The sequence below is a fragment of the Mirounga angustirostris genome, unplaced genomic scaffold, assembly GCF_029215605.1.
Source record: "Mirounga angustirostris isolate CCGP_5_RB_7025 unplaced genomic scaffold, mMirAng1.0.hap1 SCAF_8, whole genome shotgun sequence".
NCBI classification, from domain to species: domain Eukaryota; kingdom Metazoa; phylum Chordata; class Mammalia; order Carnivora; family Phocidae; genus Mirounga; species Mirounga angustirostris.
The window spans coordinates 143,284,672-143,312,376 of NW_026991716.1; the positions used below are offsets into that span (position 1 = coordinate 143,284,672).

The 27,705-nt window shown below is 51.3% G+C and overlaps 1 protein-coding gene across 5 annotated transcripts in view; it reads right to left on the reverse strand.

Moving 5' to 3' along the window:
- The window catches only part of RPS6KA2 (ribosomal protein S6 kinase A2), a 339,623-nt gene that overhangs the window by 121,356 nt on the left and 190,562 nt on the right, over nucleotides 1–27,705 (reverse strand). The gene's annotated exons all lie outside the window — the stretch shown is intronic.

Sequence of the window (27,705 nt, forward strand, 5' to 3'; positions counted from 1 at the left end):
CTGATAAGAATGGGGCTGCACATTCAGCCCGGGGCTGGGAAATGTGCTTGGTTCCCTGTCAACGTGACTGCCGGGTTTCTACAGAATTGCCGGGTGACCGCTGGTCGGCTGGTTCGAGCCACCGGGAAAGGAGTACAATGGCTTTCTCAGGCCTGTTTCCAAGCTGGGAGGGGGAGGTGTGGGTGGTTCAGGGAATCTAGGTGGTGGGTGGCCAGGGAGTGGGCCCTCTGCGGAACAAGAGGAATAAAGCTCTAAGCCTTTGATGAATCATAGCCGAAATTAGTAACGTACCTCCCGGGATCTTGAGTTGTCACCACTCTTTCAGAAGCTAGGCGCTTAAAAAAACAAAACAAAACAAAACCAGCCCAGGCTCTCTGGAAACAGATGGTCAGACTACAGTGAGAATCCCGGCCGTGGGGCCAGTCACCTCCCGCCACCGGCAGAAGTCCGTTATGTTTAACAGCCAGTGCGGACAGAAATCTGCTCGACATCTCACAAGGAGCGGCGCGCATCCCAGGCCTCCGCGCTCCCCGGCATGCCTGCGCCCCTCCACGCAGAAAGGAGAAGCAAGGGCGGCAGGAGCCTGTGGTTTTGTGAACACGTGTTCTAAATTATTACCAGTACCGATTCGCGCTGGAATCGAAAACTCAGCCGCCTCTGGGAGTGGGTACAGATCCATGCTCTTCCTCACACGGGGGCTGAGCCTTCGCTCTCGAAATCCGTTGAAGTGACTCAGGTTTTATGGGAAAGCTGCACGAGCAATGCTATTCTGTCCTTAGTATTTTGTTTTATCCTTATTTTTTTTTTTTTTTAAGGCATGGACCGTAAGTGCCGAAAGGTACATGAAGAGACTGGAAACTGGAGTTAGAGCTTTTAATCCTGGCTTCGCAGAAAGGGAGTGCTGTGTGTGAGGGACATGCCACTCGTGTCCCCAGCATCTCTTCCTTACGGCAAAGCACGTGATGGCGGTCTCAGAAGGACCTTCCCGGAACGTTTACGCCCACGCAAATCGTATCTGTTGGAAACATTTTCAAAATGTTGAACTCCCTTAGTTTGTATACGGTATACACTCGGCCGTCCTAATGTGAAGAGAATGGCGAGAATCTTGTAGTCTAACCGAGAGATGAGATCATAGACCCCAAACAAGACGCCCTGGGCCTGGGACACGCAGCGTGGGACGCAGGGACAATGAGACCCACAGAGGTCAGGGCAGGGGTGGGGCCTGCCCTGCACTAACCAATGAGCCCAACCCTATGAATTGAGGAGGGCACGCTTCCAGGACACAGCGGGGCAGCTTGGGGAATTCAAAGATTGCGGTGGCGAGAGGGCGTCCAAGGTGGGGCAAGGCGGCTCAGGCTGCGGACACGGGCTGGAGTTGGCAAGCACCATTCGGACAGCAAACACCAAGTCTTTCTGATTCAAGCAGGCTTCTTTTCTCTGCTATTGTTCTGTTTTTGCTTTTTGTATAACACTTGGGAAGAGTGGGAAGTCAGATCAGAAGAGTACGTTACAAGCTTCCATGTCAGCGGGCTCGGAGGGGCAGGGACCTCCCAGGCACTGGTAGGAATGAGAGCCATGAGGGTATCCGGCAGAAAAAACCGTCGATTTAAGATGAGTTGACAGATCCCTACGTGTGACCTCAAACTCCCTCAGATTTGGGAAAGAGAAGACCCTATTCCAGGGCACGGAGCACCCACGACCGACCATTATTCATCTTGAATACGTGAAGGCAGTGGAAGGAAAGCCAGTGTCAAGGGACACCAAGCGCGACTTCACAGAGACACCAAGCGCAACTTCTTCGTCCACAGAGTGCCGGAGGCCTATCTGAGTGATGTCACGACGTGGGGCAAAGCTTCTTTGGAAATGGGATCATTGCAAATGTAATCCGTGAAGATGAGGTCAGACTGTAGTAGGGTGGCCCCAGTCCAACTCGCTGGGGTCCTTGTAAGAAGGCCATGTGAAGACAGCACACAGGGGACGGTGCCCCATGAGGACAGGGGCAGAGGCCGGATGGAACGAGCTCAGGAAAGGCTGGAGCCCCTGGCAGCTGGAGGGGGCGAGGAAGGACCGTCCCCCAGGGGCTCTGAGGAGAGCACGGCCTTGCGGACCCCGTGATGCGAGACTTCCGGCCTCCAGACCGAGGGCACAGATTTCTGTCATGTAAGCCCCGGGCGTGCGGTAGCTGGTTACGGTGGCCACGGGATGCTAAGCCAGCGTGAAGCCAGCACTGGCCGTCACTCACCGTCAGCAGGACACCAGCACCCATGGTGACCCGTCGTGACCACTGCTGGGTCCGTCTGCACCGTACGGACAGTTAGTGCCACAAAGCACCATAACAACAACCAAACACAACGTGAACTGAGCCCCAAGGACAGATGAATCTTTGGTACCTGCAAGGGACAGACGGCACCTGTGATCCAGGAATAGCTCTGAGCTCAGAGAGCAAAGAGGAAACAACAAAGATTTGCTTAATAAACAAACAACGACCCCACCCCCTTGCCTCGCAAGCAGCCAGGATGTGGCGAGGACAGGAAAGTTTGCCGAAATCCTGCAAGGTGGAGAAGAGACGGAAGCGGCCGGTTGGGGAAGTGGCTGTCACCATCAGCACGAAGGGGGCTGTCACCATCAGCACGAAGGGAGCTGTCCCCAAGGACGGGGGTCCCCGGTTGCGAGGAGCGGGTGCGGGCCGCGCGGAGAGCAACAGGGTGGTTGATAAGCAGGGGCACTTGGAAGAGCTGGGCGTGGCCTCCCACGAAGACTAGAAAAGTGCTCCCTGGGGAAGAAGGGGGCTGGTGTGCGGGCTGATCCCCGGCAGGCCTGCGCTGCGCCCGGCCCCACGCCCCGGCTTCACACGCACTAACCAATGAGCCCAACCCTATGAATGAGGCTGTTTGTCCATCTTACGTTATACGAGGGAACTGAAGTAAGTTATTGTAAGTGAGGAGCTCGAATCTGAACCAGGACCCAGAGTCAATGGTTTTGAACACTCCCCTGTAATGCCCGATACACGAGGGGGCGAATCAGCTTGATGCAGTGTCCTCTCCTCTGTCAGATGTGGAGCAGAGAGAAGCACAGAAAGGGAAGGAGGAGGGAGTGAGGGAAGGCAGGCCGGCGGCCCAGGAGGAGGGGACTGCACCGAAGCACCTGCCTTCAAGGGAAGGAAGCATCCCCACCTGGCTACCTGGGAGCCCCCACCCAACCTGCTGCCTGGCCTTGCATTCTACAGCAACACTGCCCTGGGACACGTCCTTCCTTAGAGCATGGGTTTGTTGAGAGGGCAGACCGTACCAGCACCCGAGCCTAATGATACTCATTTATTCATAAATATGAGCCAATAACAAAGGATCATTACATGTCAGAGAACAAAAACAGCATCTGCACAACATCTTGAGAGAAAGAATTTTGAGCCTCCAAGTCAACATCTGGCTGTAATATTAATCACACAAGAGGGCAAAACAAAGATATTTTAGGCATTCAGAATCTGAGCTGATCGCTCATACAGGCCGTATGAGAAAGTCCCGCACAGTCAGACGGGAGGTGCGCGGCCGCCAGCGCGCAGAGACAGACGGAGGGCGGGGCTGGAGGAGAATGCAGGGGGCCTTCCCGGCTCATTTGCCTAAATAATGGATGGGTTCATGTTAATTCCGATCACAGCCCAAAGTGTATTTTTTGGATCCTGAAAAATAATTCTAAGCATGTGGAAGAGAAGTACTTTAAATGAGGCTATAGTAGTGCAAATTGAAAAGGAGACGCAATAGGACAGACCAGTACGGAACAGATCGGAGCAGAAAGCAAAGTAAACCTGAGGCTACTTGGAAAAAGCACAGGCAAAAAGTAGCTTTTAAACCTCTGGGTAAGTAGCTATTTCCAAAAAAGATGCTGCCGAATCATGACACAGTCACCTGGAGTCACAGGGATGAAGTATTAGGTGTGAAATTACCAGGTAACCAGCATAACTAGAGGCGAGCGTCTCTGAATCCCAGAGAGAGGAAGCTCTTTCTCATTTAGGTACAAGAGCAAACGAAGAAGTCACTGGGGGGATGATTTATAAATTTGGCTGCATTAAAATTTGAAACTTACCTATATCAAAACATTCCATAAAAGAAGGAAAAAGGCAAACTGGTTAAAAAAAATTTTGTAAAGGCAAGTTGCTGACATTCTTACTATGTAAAGAGGTCTTTCAAAGTAATAAGAAAAAGACAAACAGCTCAATTAAAAGTGGCAAAGAACGAACAGATGATTAACATTGATGAATAATAATAAGCATATGAACAAATTTCAAACTCATTGATACTTAAGAAAGGGCAAATTTATCATTTTTAATGTATGAAATTACTACAAGGAATAAAATAGGATATTAGGGTTTCGAGAAAACAGGAAGGTAAAAACCTCAGGAAATCCTGTGATAAATGTGGAGAACTGTTCTATTGGTGCAATTGACCTAGGGGGTTGCACTGCTCAGAATTCATCCTAAGAAAATTAAAGATGCACAGGCAATTCATGGTCATAACTGATCATCATAGTGCTTTTAATAATATAAAAATAGAAATGCGTTCAATGTTAAAAAAAGAAAATTAAAGACTTTTTTGGACATATGGCCATTATTTTTTAGTGTGTAGGCTATTTAATGACATAGAAAAAATGCTGAGAATGTACGGGTAAGAGACAAAAGCAGACTATGAAGCAGTTTCCAGAGTGATTAAATTTTTTAGCAGCTGCTCATATGTATACATGGGGAAGGACCAGAGCAGCTACACCAGAAATTAGACAGTTGTTGCTTTGGAGGAGGAGATCTCAGATTATTTTAGTTTTTCTTTTATTTATTCCCATCATAATTTTGTAAAGTAATAAACATGTATTACTTTAGAAATCAAAACAAAAAAATCTTATAAAAAATTGTCAAATGTAAAAAAAAAATTCAAAAACCTTTGCTATTTCAGACACATGGATTTTTTCAAAGTATCACTTTCAAATTGCCTTTCTGTTTTAAGAGTAGCATCCAGAACACCAAAGTTCCTCCTATTCGATATTTACTAAGAAATGCAAAACTTTTTAAAAGGGGCAAAATAATATAATGGAAAGAAATCCAGTCCATGGGTATTGGATTCTGGCATCAGCTTTCAGATTGACGACTTTTGTGAGCTCAGCCAAAGTCCTCGGTCTGGGTTTGCTCACCAGGACATGAAGTTGGCTTAGATGGACAGTTTACTCTACAGTTCTATGATGCTCTCTCCTCGTTCCAGAAACCTTGGGTTCAGCCGCAGGCAAGCCGCCCAGGGAGGCGGGCTGTGTGCCGGGTCCGCACAGATGGGCCCGTCCACTGGGACTTCAGTCCCCAGCTGACTGTGTTGCAGACCCCTCTCCCACTCTGAAATACTGGAGGGGGATACTCACAGCTGGCTGTTCTTGGCCATTGATTTGCAGGCACACATTCGTAGACATTAGTAACCTCTAGTAATCTTAATGACTGCACAAAAAACCTGTCTGTCTGACTAACCACAGTGAGAGCCACACTTGTAGGACGTTGTGTTCTTGGGAAGCGTCTGATGTAAAATGTCTTGAGAAGCATCTGTACCATGTGATCTGCTAACTGACAGGGGCAGGGAGAAGGATACACAAGGAAGATGAAGAACTTACAACTAAGTGGAGGGAATTCCCTTCAATGGATTATCACCAAGTCAGTGAACGGGACCCCTTACTGGCCAGTCTGACGAGGCACACAAATCCAAGCCAATCACAGATGGAGACCTCCAGAGCTGGGCTGTCTCTTAGAATTTACTGGAATGCTATTCAATCAGTTTTAAAATGCTTAAAAAAGGTAAGCCTGGAAGTATAGACCAGGATCTGGCTATAGAAATCCTTGAAAAGTAATCAGTATCTGACCTTACGGGAAGGGAAAGGCTTTTGAGGGTTTAGAATCTGTGAATGGAGCAGGATGCCAGGGACACCACTCTGGAATTGGCGTGCAGGACAGTTTGGAAGGCAGAGAAACCTCCAGGCTGGGGTCTCGGGCTGTGGGGAATGTCACAAGGTGAGGGTCAGAGAGGGCAGGAAGGAAGGGGGTAGATGTCAGTTTTATGGTAAAGACCGGGGGGAGCACACCTGCGCCTGGGTATGGGAGACGAGTGTGCAGGATTTCCAACACAGATTCTTCCTCTGACCAGGAAAATGGCCATTTCACAGACAGACTGAGATGTGAAGGAAGGGGAGACTTTGGGGCAATGTGGAAATTCTCCCTGTGGTGTGGGGTGAAGCCCGACAGGGGGTGGCGGCACACAGACGTGTGAAGCAAAACCCTGGACGCACATGAGCTTGCCTACATTCACTGAGGGAAGGATATGCAGGTCGAAAGTAGACGGAGTGAGGGCTTGAGGAGGAAGGACGGGAAGCGAGAGGGTGCACCATGGCAGGCCGGGCAGGGAGGCCGCAATGGGGGCTGGGCGGCACGCCAAGGGAAGTGGAGTGTTCAAAGGCCAGGGGGACACATGCCATTCTGGAAGGTGCAGCTCGGGCCAGCGTGGAAGAGGGAGGCCGTCAGCAGGTGGAGGCGCCCTGTCTGCGAACGGAGGGGAGGCAGAGTGCAGAAGACCGACCTACAAACCAGCAGCTGGGACCACGGAGCAATCTGGATCCTTCCAGCACAGGCCCCGGGCCTGGCAAGGCGATGCCAAAGGGACGGCATTACCTGGGAAGTACAGCGAGGCGGGGGGACATGTGGGCTGCAGGGCAAAGGGAAAAGTGGCAGGGAGAGAAGGAAGAACTTGTCGTCCCCCGGAGAGAAAACAACGAGGGGGGAGATGGTGCGCAGAGGGATCCAGTACATCAGGGAAACTCATGAAAATGCCGGTGATCTTGGAAAGGAGCTGCAGTGGTCGGACAATGTGCACGACTGAAGCTCTAATAGATGGTAAGGGCAAAACCAAAATTTTCATTTACTTTGCTCTGGATTTAATCAGTACCATCAAAATGCTGCTTTCAATTAGGAAACAAAAAGAGTCGAGAAATACCCACGGGGGATGGGGGCAGGACCCCAGGAGAGGGGAGGAGAGGCAGGGCTCCAGCGCGGCCTGTCCTTGGCCATCGCCCGCTCCTCTCCATGGGTCCGGAGCACGTGGCCAGCTCATCGAACCGCTGCACTCGGGCCGCAGACAGAGCTTTTGTACAAATGGTATTTGTCTTCCTCTATTAAAATGTTCCACTCTGTTGCCATGTAAATGGGCTCGGGAGCGGTCCCACAGACATGTCCCACGGCAGCGAGGCACGGCTTTTCCACGGGTGCTTGACAACCGTAATTGCTGCTATTATTTCCCCTTACTATTCACCTCACAGGCAGAAAGTAAACAAAACACTTCTCAGGAGGGAGAGGGAGAGAAAAGGGGGATGAAGGCATTGCAGGCCAAAATGGAGTGCGGGGCCCCTATTGGCTGGTCCCCGCCCCACTGCAGTCTCGCTGGCCCGCTGCTGCAGATCATCCCCATCCTCCTCCTCAGCCCCGTGTGGGAGGAAGGGGTCCCTACAAAAGGCCAAGGGGGCAGACGGACCACGTTTTAATTTTCTCACAGGCTTGTATGCTCTTACAGGAACAAAGCAGAGAGGCTTATGGATGGATGAAATGGTTTGCAAAATTAGGACTGGATTCTCAACAACGTAGACAGGCAGAGGCAACAAAGAAATGGAAAGTCAGGCTAGGCTTTCCGAGCTCATGTGATCTCGAAGCCAGGTCTGGATGGAGAACTTGGAATCAGATGACCCCTTGAACTTCAAGACTTTGGTTAAACAACCTGGAATCTGCTCATCATGAACTAAATCATGGGTGGTTTGTGTGGGTAAAAGCTCTAAACATTTTGGTTCTAAGTGTCTCTGTTTATACAACATTCTTTCCTCTTGCGTCAGGAGAAGGAAGCCTGTTTTCTCTGGAGGAATGGAGGCAGGGAACAGAAATCATGTCCCAACTGCAGGATTCTGTCGAGGTCCAGGCAACAACAGGGCTTTCTCTGGATGAGCACCCCGTGTTTCTGCTCCCTCCCTTTTGACTTCCCTTCCACCCTGTACTCTTCCTGGCAGACTGGACTCAGCCCCTTCTGACACCATGCCCACCACTCTCCGCTGACAGCACTGTCCGGCGCAGGTGTGGCTGGGGAGTGGGTGTGCGGGCCGGGGGGCGGGTGTGAGGGCCAGGGGGCGGGTGTGAGGGCCGCGGAGCGGGTGTGCAGGGAGCGGGTGTGAGGGCCGGGGAGCGGGTGTGCAGGGAGCGGGTGTGCGGGCCGCAGAGCAGGTGTGTGGGCTGGGGCGCGGGTGTGCGGGCTGGGGAACCGGTGTGCGGGCCGTGGAGCGGGTGTGCGGGCTGGGGAGCGGGTGTGCGGGCCACGGGGCGGGTGTGTGGGCCGGGGTGCGGGTGTGAGGGCCGCGAAGCGTGTGTGCAGGGAGCAGGTGTGCGGGCTGCGGAGCGGGTGTGCAGGCCGGGGAGCGGGCGTGAGGGCCGGGGAGCGGGTGTGCAGGGAGCGGGTGTGAGGGCCCCAGAGCAGGTGTGTGGGCTGGGGAGCGGGTGTGCGGGCTGGGGAGCCGGTGTGCGGGCCGTGGAGTGGGTGTGCGGGCTGGGGAGCGGGTGTGCGGGCCACGGGGCAGGTGTGTGGGCCGGGGGGCGGATGTGAGGGCCGGGGAGCAGGCGTGAGGGCCGCGGAGCGGGTCTGCAGGGAGCGGGTGTGAGGGCCGCGGAGCGGGTGTGAGGGCCGGGGAGCGTGTGTGCGGGCCGCGGAGCCGGTGTGAGGGCCGGGGAGCGGGTGTGCGGGGCACGGAGCGAGTGTGAGGGCCGGGGAGCGGGTGTGTGGGCCGCGGAGCGGGTATGCGGGCCGTGGGGTGGGCATGCGGGCTGGGGAGCGGGTTTGCAGGGAGCGGGTGTGAGGGCCGCGGAGCGGGTGTGAGGGCCGGGGAGCGTGTGTGCGGGCCGCGGAGCTGGTGTGAGGGCCGGGGAGCGTGTGTGCGGGCCGCGGAGCGAGTGTGAGGGCCGGGGAGCGGGTGTGTGGGCCGCGGAGCGGGTGTGAGGGCCGGGGAGCGGGTGTGTGGGCCGCGGAGTGGGTGTGCGGGCCGTGGGGCGGGTGTGAGGGCCAGGGAGCGGGTGCGCGGGCCGCAGAGCGGGTGTGAGGGCCGCGGAGCGGGTGTGCAGGGAGCGGGTGTGTGGGCCGTGGAGCGGGTGTGCGGGCTGGGGAGCGGGTGTGCAGGCCACGGGGCGGGTGTGTGGGCCGGGGGGAGGGTGTGCGGGCCGCGGAGCGGGTGTGCGGGCCGTGGAGCGGGTGTGCGGGCCGGGGAGCGGGTGTGCGGGCCGTGGAGCGGGTGTGCGGGCTGGGGAGCGGGTGTGCGGGCCACGGGGCGGGTGTGTGGGCCGCGGGGCGGGTGTGCGTGCCGGGGAGCGGGTGTGAGGGCCGGGGAGCGGGTGTGCGGGCCGCGGAGCGGGTGTGAGGGCCGGGGAGCGGGTGTGAGGGCCGGGGAGCGGGTGTGCAGGGAGCGGGTGTGAGGGCCGGGGAGCGGGTGTGAGGGCCGCGGAGCGGGTGTGAGGGTCGCGGAGCGGGTGTGCAGGGAGCGGGTGTGTGGGCCGCGGAGCGGGTGTGCAGGGAGCGGGTGTGCGGGCCGCGGAGCGGATGTGAGGGCCGGGGAGCGGGTGTGCGGGCCGCGGAGCGGGTGTGAGGGCCGGGGAGCGGGTGTGAGGGCCGGGGAGCGGGTGTGAGGGCCGGGGAGCGGGTGTGCGGGCCGTGGAGCGGGTGTGAGGGCCGGGGAGCGGGTGTGCGGGCCGGGGAGCGGGTGTGAGGGCCCGGGAGCGGGTGTGCGGGCCGGGGAGCGGGTGTGAGGGCCGCGGAGCGGGTGTGCGGGCCGCGGAGTGGGTGTGAGGGCCGGGGAGCGGGTGTGAGGGCCGGGGAGCGGGTGTGAGGTCCACGGAGCGGGTGTGAGGGCCGGGGAGCGGGTGTGAGGGCCGCGGAGCGGGTGTGAGGGCCCGGGAGCGGGTGTGAGGGCCGGGGAGCGGGTGTGCGGGCTGGGGAGCGGGTGTGAGGACCGGGGAGCGGGTGTGAGGGCCGCGGAGCGGGTGTGCAGGGAGCAGGTGTGCGGGCCGGGGAGCGGGTGTGAGAGCCGAGGAGCGGGTGTGCGGGCCGCGGGGCGGGTGCGCGGGCCGGGGAGCGGGTGTGAGGGCCGGGGAGCGGGTGTGCGGGCCGCGGGGCGGGTGCGCGGGCCGGGGAGCGGGTGTGAGGTCCGGGGAGCGGGTGTGAGGGCCGGGGAGTGGGTGTGCGGGCCGCGGGGCGGTTGTGCGGGCCGTGGAGCGGGTGTGCAGGGAGCGGGTGCGTGGGCCGCAGAGCGGGTGTGAGGGTCGCGGAGCGGGTGTGCAGGGAGCGGGTGTGCGGGCCGCGGAGCGGGTGTGCAGGGAGCGGGTGTGCGGGCCGCGGAGCGGGTGTGAGGGCCGGGGAGCGGGTGTGCGGGCCGCGGGGCGGGTGTGCGGGCCGGGGAGCGGGTGTGCGGGCCGCGGAGCGGGTGTGCGGGCCGGGGAGCGGGTGTGAGGGCCGGGGAGCGGGTGTGAGGGCCGGGGAGCGGGTGTGAGGACCGGGGAGCGGGTGTGAGGGCCGCGGAGCGGGTGTGAGGGCCGGGGAGCGGGTGTGAGGGCCCGGGAGCGGGTATGAGGGCCGGGGAGCGGGTGTGCGGGCCGGGGAGCGGGTGTGAGGACCGGGGAGCGGGTGTGAGGGCCGCGGAGCGGGTGTGCAGGGAGCAGGTGTGCGGGCCGGGGAGCGGGTGTGAGAGCCGAGGAGCGGGTGTGCGGGCCGCGGGGCGGGTGCGCGGGCCGGGGAGCGGGTGCGCGGGCCGGGGAGCGGGTGCGCGGGCCGGGGAGCGGGTGCGCGGGCCGGGGAGCGGGTGTGAGGGCCGGGGAGTGGGTGTGCGGGCCGCGGGGCGGTTGTGCGGGCCGCGGAGCGGGTGTGCAGGGAGCGGTGCGTGGGCCGCGGAGCGGGTGTGAGGGCCGGGGAGCGGGTGTGCGGGCCGGGGAGCGGGTGTGAGGGCCGGGGAGCGGGTGTGCGGGCTGGGGAGCGGGTGCGCGGGCAGGGGAGCGGGTGTGAGGGCCGGGGAGTGGGTGCGCGGGCCGCGGAGCGGGTGTGAGGGCCGGGGAGCGGGTGTGCGGGCTGCGGAGCGGGTGTGAGGGCCGGGGAGAGGGTGTGCGGGCCGGGGAGCGGGTGTGCGGGCCGGGGAGCGGGTGTGCGGGCTGCGGAGCGGGTGTGAGGGCCGCGGAGAGGGTGTGCGGGCTGCGGAGCGGGTGTGCGGGCCGGGGAGCGGGTGTGAGGGCCGTGGAGCGGGTGTGCGCGGAGCGGGTGTGAGGGCCGGGGAGCAGGTGTGAGGGCCGGGGAGCAGGTGTGCAGGGGTGGCCCGGGTACCTGCATGCCTAGGGCTTGTCCCTCCTCACCTCAGTTTACCACTGGGTCACAGCTTAGCCTCCAGTACTTGAAGACCCACTCCGGGCGATTTGTGAAGAAGCCAAATTGGTATCAAGGACTGAAAACAGGCAATGGCATTTAGAAAGGAGGATTCTGTGAACAGTTGGCCAGGAGACCTGTGGGCAGCTGGGAACATGTTAGAGAGGAAGTTGAGATCAATGATAATCACAGAGTCGTCCTTCTCTTTTGGGGCTAGGTTACCAGACAGGTGGCTGAGGGAGACATGGAGAGCACATCTCTGGTCTTGGCAAAGACACTTACTAAGGCTTTCTCATTGGCATGGGGAAGAGCCTGGAGAAGTAATGGCTGTGGGACTCCCAGCTGCCTGACGGGCTCAACCAGACCCGCGGTGAATGCGGGCCAAGCAGGAAGGAGGTTTCGGACGGGCGCATCCTTGACCTTCCGCTGTGCGGTGCTCTTGCTGGCGCCCAGGTGAAGCCCATCGCTTCCTGAAGCTGAAGGGACAGTTCACTTGCACAATGACGGAAGGCAGGCCTCTAACTACACTGACAGACTGGAAGGCAGAATTTACCAAGGAAAACAAAATAAGCGTAAGGTCAAAAAACAAATAAGCTGAGAACAGAGGAGCTAGATGAGCAACGGGTCTTAGCCCAGGTGGAGTTCAGCAGTGTGATGACCATTTCAGCGAGTACTTGAAGACACAGGGATACGACCACTCAAATCCTCCCGGGCCAGGTGGGTCAGGCCCCCCACCCCCCGGCCCCCGCCACGCACTCCTTGGTCCACGGCCGCTCACTTGTCAGGACTTGCAGCAAATTCCAGCTCCTCCCTGGGGCCTCCCACTGACCCGTCACATTCGATCCCTCGGCTCTCTGTGCCTCCACACTCTCTACTTCTCCTTTGTCTGATGTCTGTCTTCCCAAGTAGACCGTGGGCTCTAAGGGCAGAGGCGGGTTCCGCCCATCTTGGGAGGGCCCCCCCAGGCAGTGCTTGGCACTTGCAGAAACTCCGTAAAGGCTTGTTTGATGAAGAAATGAATGAGTCACTCCAATCAGATGCGACTTTTCCTCTCTGAGGTCATCTAACTTGCCTCAGGAATTCGGGGACATCTCTTACTCCTGATGGATGTAAGATCTGTTAGTGCCGGGAGCATGCCCCATTGATCTTTGAACAAGCACCTACTGGAGCATCAAGCCCAAAGGGTGGCTGAATATACGGGAGAACAAAATGACAATTCTTATAACACAGAAGTGTATACTTACCCTATTTTCAGGGCTAAATAATAAAGCTTCCTAAAGACTTTTCAACGTGAAATGAAATTTCAAATGTGTGGACATCAGTGACAAAAGCAAATGGAATACTTGTGCATTTAGCAAACGGTCTTATCAAATCAGTGGGAAATTAAATTTTAAACCCAAAGTCATTTTTATTATATTTTTCCTGTTGAAATCTGACTTGCTTCTGTCTAGTAGAAATAGGGAGTAATTTATTAAATACTCTGTGTGTCTAGTACTTCTTAAGAGAGAAAAAAAAGCAAAAACATCTTGCCCTCACCTCAAAAAGATGGTGATAAATGAAGGAAGAGTTAGGATAAAAAGAAAACAGAAATGGGGCGCCTGGGTGGCTCAGTTGGTTAAGCATCTGCCTTCGGCTCAGGTCATGATCCCAGGGTCCTGGGATCAAGCCCCGCATCGGGCTCCTTGCTGTGCGGGAAGCCTGCTTCTCCCTCTCCCTCTGCTGTTCCCCCTGCTTGTGTTCCCTCTCTCTCTCTGTCAAATAAATAAATAAAATCTTAAAAAAAAAAACAAAAAAACAAAAAACCCCAAAACAGAAACAGCTAACAGGTTGGCCTTCAGCCCAACTGAGGATTCCATGCAAACAATATTTACTGAGTACCCACAGGCTCCATGACATGAGAGAGGGAAAGTAATAAAAATCAAATTATATTTCTCTACTTGTAAGCAAGTTACATATTTGTAGATACATGGAATACATAAAATGCTCTTAAATCCACATAAATCACAACATTTCCACAATGTGAATATCCACACCTTCAATCTATATAGCACTCCACTGTTTTTAAAACATTTCCACATAAAACATCGCATTTAGGGGCCTCTGGGTGGCTCAGTCAGTTAAGCATCTGACTCTTGGTTTCGGCTCAGGTCATGATCTCAGGGTCATGAGATGGAGCCCTGCATCTGGCTCTATGTTCAGCAGGGAGTCTGCTTGAGATTCTCTCTCTCCCTCTCCCTCTGTCCCTCCCCACCACCTCTCCCTCTCTCTCTCTCAAAAAGAAAAAAAAAAATCTCATTTAATTTGGAAGTGAGCTAATCTAGTTAGGTTAGAGTTATGTCAATGGCTAGCTGTCCCTAAAAGCTTTGGGAGCATGGGGCGCCTGGGTGGCTCAGGCGTTAAGTGTCTGCCTTCGGCTCAGGTCATGATCCCAGAGTCCTGGGATCGGGCCCCGTGTCGGGCTCCCTGCTCAGCGGGAAGCCTGCTTCTCCCTCTCCCACTCCCCCTGCTTGTGTTCCCTCTCTCGCTGTGTCTCTCTCTGTCAAATAAATAAATAAAATCTTTAGATAAAAGTTTTGGGAGCATAGAGCCAAGGTGATATTGAAGAAAAACAATGTGAGGGTAAGAAAGACCTGCTGCATTGGATACCAAGACTTATTTTAATTCAATAGCAAATAAGACAGGTTAGTTTTGGCCCAGGTGAGACAAATGGAGCACAAATAGACCCAATCCTTCCAGGGGCTCTTACAATGTGAGAGAGTGACCACGAAGGTGAGTGCAGAAAGCAAGGCCAGTCCAGTAAGTGGGGCTGAGAAACTGGTTATCTTATTTAAAAAAAGACAAAACACAGAATCAGTTTCCTATCTCAGACTTGACAAATAATTCATCTCGAGCAGCTAAAGGTCAAAATGTTAGAAATAAGACTTTAAAAGTTTTATATGAGAATAGATGAGCTTTATGACTTCAGAGTAAGGAAGACTTCTTATCACAGAAAGCACAAACCATCAAGAAAAAGACTGATAAATTCAGCTACATAAAAATTAAAAGCTTCTGCATAAAAAGGTTAAAAGATGGGCCACACACTCGATGCTATTTATAACATACATAACTGATGAATTATTATCCAGAAGATGCAAAGAATTCTCAGAAATCAATGAAAAGAGAGAGCAAAGGAGAGTGCCATGCATGTGGGTCCCGGCAGCAGGAGTCAGAGCCTCAGTGAGTCACCAGCTCCCACACAGATCTCACCCCTGATGCCCTGCGGCAGGTAGGGATGAGGAGCCCCTGGACATCGTTGGCTGGGGAGTGGGGAGTGTGCGCTGCACACTGATCTGGAGGGAACTCGGTGGTATTTGGTCAAGTTGAAGATCAGAGGCTCCACAAGCCAGCGGCGTCGCCCCAGGTCTGTCCCCGAGAAAACGCCCTCCTCCACGTGCACAAGGAACGATGTGCCGGATCCTCAGAGCGGCATTGCTCATAACAGAAACAGGAAATCACAACAGCGCCTGTCCACAGGAGAACTGCCAAATGTTTGTATGGTGGGCAGCAAAACACCACACAGAAGCAAGCACAGGGAACCGACTTGAAATGATCAACATGGACATACCTCATCAATGTAGCACGGAGCGAGCTGCATGAGAATACGTGCGATGCGGCCGTGTAACACAAGCCCCCCAAACAATACTATAGAGTGTCGGGATATACACAGTGGGAACATGAAGAAATCAAGTGGGATGATGACATCAAATCCAGGACAAGTGCAACCTCTGGGTGATGGACCGGAATGAGATCGGGCAGGTGTGAATGGGGGCTCGCTGTATCAGTAACATTTTATTTCTTAAGCTGAATTATGAGAACATATGTATTTGTTACAATAATTTTTATTTGTATACATGTGTGAAATATTACATAAGAAAAATTGGAAAAGGAGTAAAGTTAATATTTCTGTTTGTTGAATTTGAGTGTGTTTTCTGCAGAGCAGGGGGCTTACCCAGAGTGTGGAATGTGGAGAGAAAGACGTTGTTCAGGGTCATAAAGGCAATTTTCAACCTTTGATGTCCGTGGGCCCTGCCCCTGGGTTCCCAGGGAAGCTGTACTTTAATGTTCCCCAAGGTCAGAATGACTTCACCGAACTTCAAAGCATGGGCTGTTTCTGCCCTGAGCATACATTGTACATCTGCTTCGTTAGCAAATAACCTAAAAGAAACATTTCAAACTAAAGATAAGAGTAAAAATCTCCCTTAGTTCTCACACCTCCGAAGCCTGCCACCTTGCATAAAGCACAAGACAAAGTTTGTAATTTTCTGGAATGTCCTTTCTCGTGATGACTTGTAAGCCTCGATGTAACAGAACACATGTACAACCCTGTGTTACACATTCCCTCTCCTGAGCTCTCTGTTCTTTGTGAAGATTGTGTATCCCAGGCAGCTGTCCTCACTTGGGCTTGGATAAAACTCTCTTCCTTTTTTTAAAAGACATTCTCAAAGGTTTATTCATTTTGTGTCAGCAAGGGTCACCTCGGAATTCATCCGGCTTTACCTCTCTGGATGAGTTTGTCCGAAGACTAGGAGGCCTCAGTGTTTGTAAGCGCTGACATTCACGGAAACCTACATAGGTTGTTAGTGTTAAGTTTGTCTGCAATGATGAGACAAGCCCTTAGATTGAAGGGCCCCGGGATATCAAGCGCGGAACATTCTACATCCCTGTGAACTCCCTGTCTCTGAGATCTCTCTACGGGGACCCACATCATGGCTGCCGAGGGACAAGGGAAGCTCTGCAGAGACCCACCACGTCCGTCCTCATCCTGTGTGGGCTGTGGCACTCCCAGAAAACACTGTGTTCCCCATGATTGCTCGGGAACTTGATGCAGTCTAGTGTGGGGGGGGGGCACCGCGCAGGGAGGGGCAGGTGGCTCCCTCCCAGTTCATCGTCCCCCAGACACAGGGGGCTGGTGTCGGACATGGGATCCCAGTGCTTCATTTGACTCTGAAATGGGATAGAACTGGGACAGCAACGGTGCAGGTGTCCTTTTGGAGTCAGGACACCTGAGAGCTTTCCCGTGGGACAGCTGGGTTTCTGAGAGGTTGTGGGGAGGATTCCGTCCGTGGATTTTCCCAGCGTCCGACACCTGTCATTGGCAGGGCACCATTTGAAACATGGCAAGCCAAGGTCAGGTGGAGCTCAGGTAGGAGCTGGGCAGCCTGAAGCACCACCACGGAGCCTGGGGGGGGCCCATGCACACGGCACGCCGAATGAACTCCTTCAGCCTGCGCACAGGATGTGATGTCAGGGATGGTGGAGGGGCCAGGGACCCTGCCCCCAGCACCTGTCAATGGGGCACCCAGTGCTGGGAGGCAGAGCCGGGGGGGAGGGGGGGGGGACTGCCCTTGGAAGGGGTGAGGCTGCAGCTAAGCACTTCTCCCTCCACACCCCTTCTAAAGGTCACCAGGAAAATGGGATGAAAAGCCATTTTCATTTGAAAAGTAATTTCAAATTACTATGAAAAGAAGAGATTTAATAAAACAAAGAAAAGCTGCATTCTTACTAACATTCTGTGACAACATTCCCAGGAGGAGGCTGTTCCACTGTGAAGTTTTTAACTATGAGCGACACTATTTTAAAATACACGTGTACTAACACATTCCCCGTGCAGACGGCTCTGGCACTGAGATGTGGTCTGAACAAATGGTCTGGGAAATAACTGCTTTACAGTTAGTGTGTGGAAGTTTCAAGTTTACTTAAATGGGAACATCACAGTTCACTAAAAAGTAAGAAAAACATCTTACTTTCTTTTAAAACTTTCCCCCCAACACAGGATTGCTCATGTGACCTATTTGGTCGTTTGGAGTGAGCCTGTGGAAAACTAAAAAAGAAAGAGAGAGACAGAGAGAAGAAAGAAAAGAAAGGAAAGGAAAGGAAAAGAAAGGAAAAGAAAAAAGAAAAGAAAAGAAAAAGGCCAGAAGCAAATAAAGGAGTGAACTCCACATTTGCTGCTGTGTAGAGTGGCCCACGGCTCCCTGACAGGGGGTGACTGCAGAATCGTGAGCTAAGTCCACCAGTTATTAGATGGTTGACCTCGGTCAGAGCGGATGGGAGAACCTTCTGGCTGGGCCACGGAGATGGAGGTGAGCCTGGGATGGGGGGGTCTGGGAGCTTGGGCCCGTGGACCTTCAGCAAGTCACCTACAAATGGTGCCCTGCCTCACATGCAAGGCCAAGTTAATAAAAGGGCGTCCATCACGGGGCTGTGCACTGTGAGGCTCAAACATAACATGTAATATGCTCAGAACACAGCGCACATGAGGTCTGGGGAAGAAAACCACGATCAAGCCTGAATTTTTTTTTTTTTAAAGATTCTATTCATTTGACAGAGAGAGAGAGCACAAGCAGGGGGAGGGGCAGAGGGAGAGGCAGACTCCTCACTGAGCAGGGAGCCCAACGTGGGGCTCCATCCCAGGACCCTGAGATCATGACCCGAGCTGAAGGCAGACACCCAACCGTCTGAGCCACCCAGGAACCCCTGAATTTTCTTTAGCAAAGTAATTATTCACACTACTCAAGACAACGAATAAAACTATAAGCCTGTGCCATCCAGAACATCAGCTAGGGGCTCCATGGGCCGCGGCCCCCACATAGCCTTGGGGCCTCTGCCCCATTCCCTCCCTCCACGGGTGCCAAGGGCACACTGCTCTCCCCTGCATAGCTTTCCATTCTTGCATTCATGCTCCCACTCCTGCCTCCCCTGGAAGCACTGCCAATCAGACTATCTCTGAAGACTCTGCCCACACAGAAGTTGTAACTTGCAACCAAGTTATCTGCATTTGGGTCCTGGTTCCGAAGGCCCACAGGCATGGTCTCTGGACATTTGTTCATCATATCAGGGAAGACGCCTGCCCCCAGACACTCTCCTTTTTTCAAAAACCTGCAGTTTCACAGTAGGTTCAGAGTAGGTTCCTACTGTGATTTATGCTACATAGGACATAAAATCTCACAGCACCAAAATGATCTCTAGACTATTACTCTTATCTCCTCAATTAGATTGTAGGCTCTTAAAAGGTAACATCTGGGTCATCACTTAGCCTAAAAGATCAGATTCAATATGGGGTCCTAAAGTTCTGACTTGGAACTTAAAAACTGCTTGTTAAGGTTTAATCCAATTAGAATATCAGAAATTACATTTATAAATCTCTATGAGATATTCCTATTTAAGTCTTATAATATCATGTTTTCTATCTAGGCACTTAAAATTTGATGTGACATTATAGCACAAAATTAACACATAAACTATGATTCTAACAGTAAAAGGGCATGCGGGGGTGGCATTTTAAAAAGAAGTGTGTGCAGGAACTCTCTCACACTCCCCTTTATGCATTCAACTGGGATGTTTCAGAGGTGACAGAAAAATAAAAATAGCATACAAATTTAATTGAAAAGAACAAACCAAAAGGTTGCTTTCTGTGGTGATAAGACTTGAGATGAAAACATACGACTAATGATTGAGATACAAAGGCATTAGCCTGCCCAAGACACGGCAACCCAAACAGAAAGCTTGTTACTTTGCAGGTTGAGGTGAACTTAGCTTAAGACACAAAGTTGCCACCCATTTTCAGATCTCCAGCCTCTGGGCTGATTCCCCACTGGAGGTTCAGAACCATGGTTAATGTCTAGGAAAGTAGAGTCAGCCCAAGGCCCCCATAGATGGGAGCAAGGGGAACTCCCCAAGTTAGATTCCTCAATACATTTCTGTTATAGGTACAGCCCAGGGCTATAGTTTCAGCAATTCCTGTCTATCTGAAAATAAAATGGTAGACATCAAACTATTAAAATAGATCAGGGGTGCCTGGGTGGCTCAGATGGTTGGGTGTCTGCCTTCGTCTCAGTTCATGATCTTGGGGTCCTGGGATCGAGCCCCGCATCAGGCTCCCCGCTCAGCAGAGAGTCTGCTTCTCCCTCTCCCTCTGCTTGTGCTCTGTCTCTCTCTCTCAAAATGAATAAAATCTTTAAAAATAAATAAATAAATAAATAAATAAATAAATAAATAAATAAATAAAATCGATCAGATTTCGGCCTTCTGTACACTATTTCTTTTGAGACCCAGAGACCAGAGTGCTTGTAGAGAGTTAAAATTGATTCCTTTGAAATATGCCTACCTGTTCACCATGGGGAAACCAAGCTAAAGAGACCCCTTGCCTTCCTTGCCTTATTAGATGAGAAAAACAAGTAGCACTGATAATTTAGTTCTGCACAAATATATCCTGAACACAGCACCCTATGGAAACCTGGATGCCTAAGCAGCATTGCGAAGGGCAACAAAGGGACTCAAACCATGGCAGAAGGCAGCTAACACAGATGTTAAGGCTAAATGGTTGCACATGACACCATCAAGAAAGTGAAGACAACCCACAAAATGGGGGGAAATACCTGCAAATAATGTATCTGATAAGGGACTCATATCTAGAATATACAAGTAACACTTGCAACTCAATAATTTAAAAAAATCACCTAAGGGGTAAAAATGGTCAAGTGATCTGAAGAGACATGTCCCCAAAGAAGACATGGCCAATAAGCACATAAGATGCCCAATCCCACCAATCAGTAGGGAGACACAACTCGGCCACAGTGAGATACCACTTCACACCCACCAGGATGGCTGTAATCCAAACCGTGAACAAGAGAAGTGTCGGACCCCTCCATCACCGCTGGACTCCTCCATCAAATACTGCAGCCACTTTGGAAAAGTCTGGAAGCTCCTCAGAAGCTTAAGCACAGAGTTACGACGTGCTCTTGCAATCCCACATCTAGGTATACGCCCAAGAGATACGAAAACATACGTCTGCTCAAAAACTTGTCCATAAATGCTCATCGCAGCTTTAATCACAGAAGCCAGAAAGTAGAAACAACCTAGACATCGATCAGCTGTGTACTGGGTGAATAGTGCATGCTGTGTCCATTCAAGGAGATGTCTGGCCACAAAGACAGACACCTGCTGCTACATGGATGAACTTTAGGAACGTGACGGTAAGTGAATAAGGCCAGTCACAAAACCACCGATTTCACTTATAGGAAATGCCTCAAGTAGGCCAATCTGTAGAGACAGAAAGTAACTCGTAGCTCACTAGAGCTGTTAGAGGGTCAACGGAGGGGAAAACAGGTATCACAGCCATTGTCCAGAGGTTCCACTTGGGGTGAGGAAAAGTTCTAGATTGTGCTGATGGTTGTACAACTCTGTGAAGAGACCAAAAACCCTGGCGTGGACACTCATCTGGGTGAAATGGATGGGATATGAATTAGATCTCATAAAGCTGTTTATAAAAGCAAGAAAAAATTCATGGCATTCAAGGGAATGTGGAACTAAACAATCCTGAGGACATTCAAAGAAGGGACTTTCTTGGCGACTTTTATGAGAGCTCAACTTAAACATGGTGCACAGTACATTTCTCCTTGTGCATCTAATTTCAAATCCTGAGTCAATTCTCAGAAAAAAATGTGGAACTTTTCACAAGGACCCCCCCCCCCCCAGGAGGCATGGCTGGAGCTACAATGGGCAATCTCCCCAGGATATCCGCTCATTGACGATGCCAGAGAATTTAGGATGGAAAGAAGAACACAATTAGGCAATGGAGCGTCCCCCCCCCTTGCCCCCCTCCAAGGGCATGAAGGAAGCTCCCTCCACCACTGAAAAAAAGAGGCAGTCAGCAGGTTAGAAGCTGGAAACCTCTACTCATTTGTATGGAGGTAGCAAGTATCCTTATATCTCTGTAAACAATCCAGTTTGGTGCTACAAAAATAAAAAATGCTCAACTCGAAATTCTCACATCTAATTTAACAATCTATTCATATGTGGAAGAAACAAATCCACATCTGAGAATTTCCAGTTACAGATTTGGGATTATTTCCCTCTGTGAGGGAGACAAAATCAGGAGTAACATTTGAGTCTCTGGGGACATATAACATTTTGACTATTGTTTGGATCTGAAAGGCCATTAAAGCGTATGTCTCTGGACACCACACAGATAGAGGCAACATTCTGAAATTGGTAAAAGGGTCTAATGGCTTTTTTCCTCTGAGTCTTACAGAACTTCCCCTCATTTATTTCTTGCTCCGTTCTTCTTCAAGGAAAAACTTCCTCAGCTGCGTTAGCCTTCAATCTTGGCCCCTCACAGATGGGGAATTATTCTTTAGATGTTTATTCTGTTTCTTCTAAAGTTGATGTATATTTAGACAGAAAGCCATGTTTATTCCCAAATCCAAACAACCAGGAAGCTAAGGATATTTTTTTAAAAAGAGAAAAAAATCAAACAGGTGTTGGCAAGGGTGTGGAGAAAGGGGAACCCTCCAGCACCGTGTTGGGACTGGTGCAGCCCCCGTGGAAAACAGTGTGGAGGCTCCTCAAAAAAATGAAAATAGAACCACCCTATGATCCAGTCATTGCACTACTAGGTATTTATCCGAAAAATACAAAAACACGAATTCGAAGGGATACATGCAGCCCTGTGTTTGTTTATAGCAGCATTATCTACAATAGCCAAACTATGGAAGCAGCCCAAGTGTCCACCGACTAATGCTTGGATAAAGATGTGGTGTATACACAATGGAATATTACTCAGCCATAAAAAAAGAATGAAATCTTGTCATTTGCAACAACATGGATGGAGCTGGAGAGTATGATGCTAAGTGAAATAAGTCAGTCAGACAAAGACAAATACCGTATTTGTCATATGTGGAATTTAAGAAACAAAACAAAGGAGCAAAGGAAAAAATGAGAGAGAGAGAGAGAGACACCAAGAAGCAGACTCGGAACTACAGAGAACACACTGATGGTCACCAGAGGGGAGGTGGGCGGGAGGATGGGGGAAAGAGGTGATCGAGACTAAGAGTACACATATCGGGATGAACCCTGAGTAATGTGTAGAACTGTTGACTTACTATATTGTACACCGAAACTAATATAACACTGTGTGTTAACTATACTGGAACTTAAAATAATTTTGAAAAACGAAAGAGAAACATGAACTGACCATAAAGAGCTAAACAATTTAAGGCTGGGGATTTATTCTGAAGTGCAAGTTCTAGAATATATAACGGGGTCAGCCCAAATTCAACCTGATGTCCACTGACGTCTGGAAAACGCTCAGGTAGGGGGGCAGTGGGGGGCTCTGTTATTTCCACTCTAGGACTAACGGGTGGAGACGTTTAGTGCTTCCTCTGTGGATCAAGCTTTGTCTAAACTGGTGGCTTTCATGCTGGGGTTCTCTAGGACCCTGGGGTCGTATGGCCTGGCCTCCCACCCACGGGGGAGACAGGGGCGAGAGGGAATGCACAGGGAGATGAAGATGCCCCCTCCTCCACAACCAGAGCGGCTCTTCTCCAAAGTCTGTCTCATATACTGTGGCTCTGCACATGATGTTTGAAAACAGTGTTCCAGGGTGTGAGACACAAGCAGAAACCTGGATTTAAATTTACTTTCAGGGTCGTCACGGAAAGGACTGCCGGACTGTCTGGCGATTCCGTCGTCCTTCCAAGATATAACACTTGTAGCTACAGCGGTGAACACCAGGTCTGATATTTGTACTGACGACCTAGGGACACTGAAACATCGAAAAGTCTCTTATATATGACCCAAAGCTTGATTTTATTCAGGAAAGTTTTGCTATCAAGTATATTTTATTAACCTATAATTATTTGAAAAAGGGGAAATCACAAACTGGAATATTCCTGTAATCAGAAAATACCTTTCTACATCTATTTCAAGATAAAGAGAATTTATTAGCTTCGGATCACTTGTTCTCTTTGACACATTTTTCTGATCATTCTTACCCTTTTTTTTCTTGTTTTGATTTTTGTTCTCTACGCTCATCTCCTCACTAGATCTTTTGCTATGTAGTTCAACGCAGGAATGGCTTCCCAGATATAGCAATACTTCGTGGTAAACAGCATGTAAACAGGTGCGCTGAATGGGTCACGTGAGCACGTGAGGCACTCAGTACAACGTGTGGCAGACCAATTTAATAAATGTATAAAAAGCAAGTTATTACTCTTGTCACACCCAAGCAGTGTGACAAGATCATGAAAGGTAAAAGCAAATGGCTCTTGTTCTTTCCTGTGAATAAAGTAATCCAGCCAACATAGACAAGGCGATAGAGTGGGGGTGAAAATTAAGGTGAATCTCCTGAGTTTTGAGAGAATTAGTTGACCATTACCTACAAGCACAAATCAAGAACACAGTTCAGAGGAAAGAACTCAGGATGGTAAATGAAAATAAGATCCTAGGAATTAGCTGACATGTTTCCTGATGCTGAACACTCCTGAATGCGTTTAGGGCAAAGTTTGTGGATACCTCCGGGGCAGAAAAGGTGGTCTGTGCATGAGTCTTCATATATCGTAGTTTTGTAGACTGTTTTATACGACCATTTCCTTCTAATAATTTATCAAAATATGGTCACTACAGTTAAAAGACAGTGCTGGTGAAAATTTGGCCATAAAAGTATGTGGATAATAACAGCAAAGAAAACAATGTTATAATGTTCTCATAAAATTTATTCTATAAAGAGTACATGCATATCCACCTATTAGGTACAGTGATAACCAAATAATTTTAAGAAGTGGGGAGCTAAGTATGACAAAACAATTTTCCTAGAATCAAGACCCATTTTTATCTTGTTTTTCTTTTTAAAGATTTTATTTATTTATTTGACAGAGAGACACACAGTGAGAGAGGGAGCACAAGCAGGGGGAGTGGGAGAGGGAGAAGCAGGCTTCCCGCCAAGCAGGGATCCCGATGCGGGGCTCGATCCCAGGACCCTGGGATTGTGACCTGAGCCGAAGGCAGACGCTTAACGACTGAGCCACCCAGGCGCCCCAAGACCCATTTTTATCTTGTTTTGAATGCTTACTTCTTTATATTATTATTTATATATTCTAGATTTTAGACTGGAGATTACTGTGAGAAAGAAAAGTTGACAGAAAAGGAACAAAAGTATCCTTACGCCCGGTAAACACACTGAAAGAAGAGAACAATGATTGCAGACATGTAATACCTTTCGTCTGTTTCAATGAATGAAAACAACCTAACTTTAATTTTCCCCAAGGTATCACCTCAATTAAATTGGAAAATCTGAAAAAGCATTTCTCCTTTGTTTTGAAACATCAATTTAAAAACTTTATTATTGAGTTGTCCAAATACACATCCTATTAAGGCATGTTCCTATTCTATCAGAATCCTATCAATGTTTCTAAAAGGGTTAAATAGTATACGACCTATGTCCATTTATGCTAAAGAACTGGTACCAGAAATGCATCAGCAGCACCAAGTGCCCCTCCCAGGGAGGAGCATTCGGCTGTGATTCCTCTGGGGACCTGCCCAGCATGCTCTGCTCTGCCCCTCACTGCAGTCTTTACCACGGTGACACAAAACCAGGGCAAAGGGGGGAAACAAGATGCAGTGGCAGACACCTCTTCTCAGTCATTTTAAAGGCATCAAAAGCTTTGTGGTTTAGTGGAACGATCAGTTCTCTGGGGTCTGAAACCCAGGACTCCTGAAGGGGCTGGACCTGCTAACCTCCTGAATTCGCTCCCTCGGGACAGGGCTGGGAAGCAGCCACACGTGTGAACTGAGCACCGTATGTAGCAGGCATCTGCTCCAGGGTCTCTAGAACTCAGACACAATGTATACCTCATATGAGGTTCCCCTCCTCATTTTTTAGACAGAAACATCGCTGGGATGGCACTTTCCTGGCCCCTGTATGCAGAACAGGTAATGCGGCCTGAACATGCTATTTTGGCTCTAATGTACATCCTAATGGTTGAGGGCACATGCTTTGGAGGCAGGAGAACCTAGTTTGAGTCTGGATTCTCCATTTATAGTACTATCAGCACGACCCCTGTCAAGCTGTCTGACATTTAGTATTCAGTTTCTCATCGGTAAAAAGAGTATAATTTACTTACTTTTTAAGGGTTCTTATACAGAGCTAATTAAATCATATGTGTGTTCCAGGATGGTTTTATTTGCATAAGCGAAAACTCAAATGAAACTGGCTTAAAGCATAAAAGGAATTGGCTAGATCGCATAACTAAGTGTCCCAAGGTAATACGGACTGCAGGTGTGGGCTGATACAGGGCTCCGATTTCACTTCTGCACGGTTGGCTCTGCCCTCCTCTGTATATTGGCTCCATCCGTAGACCGGGCTACCTCATGGTCTCCTACACGTACCCACATGAGTACTTACAAACACATGTACCCATAAACCTACATGTATAGAGACGGGATCATTTCGTTCTAAGCCCCAGACTGTCAAAGAGAATATTTCTTACTCTGCTAAGAAAGAAAACTTGCGTAAATCAACTTTCAGACGGCTCTATTTCCTGCACTGCAGGACCTAGAACATGCACGAAGGCTTGTGGACTGGAAAAATTGTCGTCATGCTACTCCTGGTTTTGCCTCTCCTTCTCTCCTCCCAGATGGAGGCTCTGGGAGTGTGCCGTATCTGCCGCCATGTCAGTGACAGCATGCGACTGGGGACGCGACCAGCACGCGGACAGTAACCACAGATCGCCACGTGTCTACAAACACGAGGAAGAGCTGCCAGTGATGATAAGGACCGCACGGGAGGGACGTTCCCAGAGTACTTTGGTTATGCAGACTTAGGGGAAGTACGACGACGCCATTCTGGAATCTTTCATCTTCGATACTGTACAAACTCGAATCCCTCCTCGGTCTCCTAACAACGATTTTTCCGCTGTTGTGTAGATAACCCCTTCTTACATTTCCGTAAAGCTTTAGCTAGTGTCGAATGGCGCCAGCAGCAGTCAGGGACGCCCCGCGGGGTGTGAGCGGAAGGCTCCGGCGTGGACCTCCCCGGGCGCCCACGAGCAGCCGGTCACCTGGACACACGAACATCCTCTGCGTTCTCTGTCTGCTGCGTTCTCTGACTTCAGATTCACTAAGATGTCAGTCTCTCTCCAACGTCCCTCTCCAAGTCCTGTTTTGTTTTCCCCTCCGATTTTTCTTTGGTGTGGCCACCCCTGGATCCCAGAGCTCTGCCCACCAGTCTTGGGGTAAGCTCAGGGCAGCAGGACGGAACTAGGTTGTCCCCGCTTACAAGAGTCTAGGGGGGACTCCTGGGTCCTGCTGGGGAAGCTCACGGCTCAGCATGTCCCCAACCCCGTGTCTGCCCGGTGTAATGTAAGCAACCAAATAGCAACTCCAGTATTCCCGGCCCCTCCACCATATGCTGACAGACGACGGCCCTCCCTGCAGGGTAGATACGAGGAAGACTGCAGGCCGTGGAAAAGCAGAAGACACCTGTAGACACGCTGAGTTCATTCCGGGCTCACGTCCCATCCCTCTGTTCTGTGCCCCTGCCCTGCGCCACCTTCCTTCCCTCTCGGCTGCGAGCAGTCCTGTGTCTCTAATGTAGGTTAGAGATGCCTCTGTGGAGCCCACGGGGAACTCTCCTTCGATTCCCGTCTGCCGCGCTGTGTTCATGCTCGGGGGGGAGGGCAGTGGGACTCTACAGTTTGGGTGTCGACTGCTTCCCACATTCTGATGTTCTTTCCGAAGTGGCCACTACCAAGTCCTCTCCATGTCAGTCTCTGGTCTTCCTTTCAAGCATCCTTCTCCGTATGTCTGCCCACCTGCCCCTGCTCCCCCTCCATGTCTGCCGACTGCACTCTCCCCATCGTTCCCTCCATCTTCCCTTCTTCTTGTTCCCCGTCCTGCTCCCTCCTCCATGCCCACCCCTTGATTATTTCTTTTTTAAAAATAAGTCGTTGTTTGGTGTTATCAGACCACACAGAGAAGGGGCACCTGGGTGGCTCAGTCAGTTGAGTGTCCGACTCTTGATTTTGGCTCAGGTCATGATCTCAGGGTCATGAGATCGAGACCCACGTCGGGCTCCATGCTCACTGGGGAGTCTGCTTGAGATTCTCTCTCTCCTCTGCCCTTCCCCTGCTTGTGTGCTCTCTAAATAAATAAATACATAAATAAATAAGATCTTAAAAAAAAAAAAAGAACACACAGAGAAGGCTTAGCCTGAGGAAAAGGAGGTGTCCATTCCTATCAAATTTTTAGGACCTTTTCTGGTATTTCAAGTCCTTAGTGAAAAGCATGTGTGCAGACTTCCAAAGTTGGAGGGGAAGCTTGGTCCAGGAATCAGGAGAAATTCCACTGCCAACACACGCCCGCCTCTGCTGGACCCCCTCACTTGAAGTGCTTTGGCAGTCTGACGTGCTGTTCGGCAAGCCCGCGGACGGCAGGGCCAGCTCTGGCA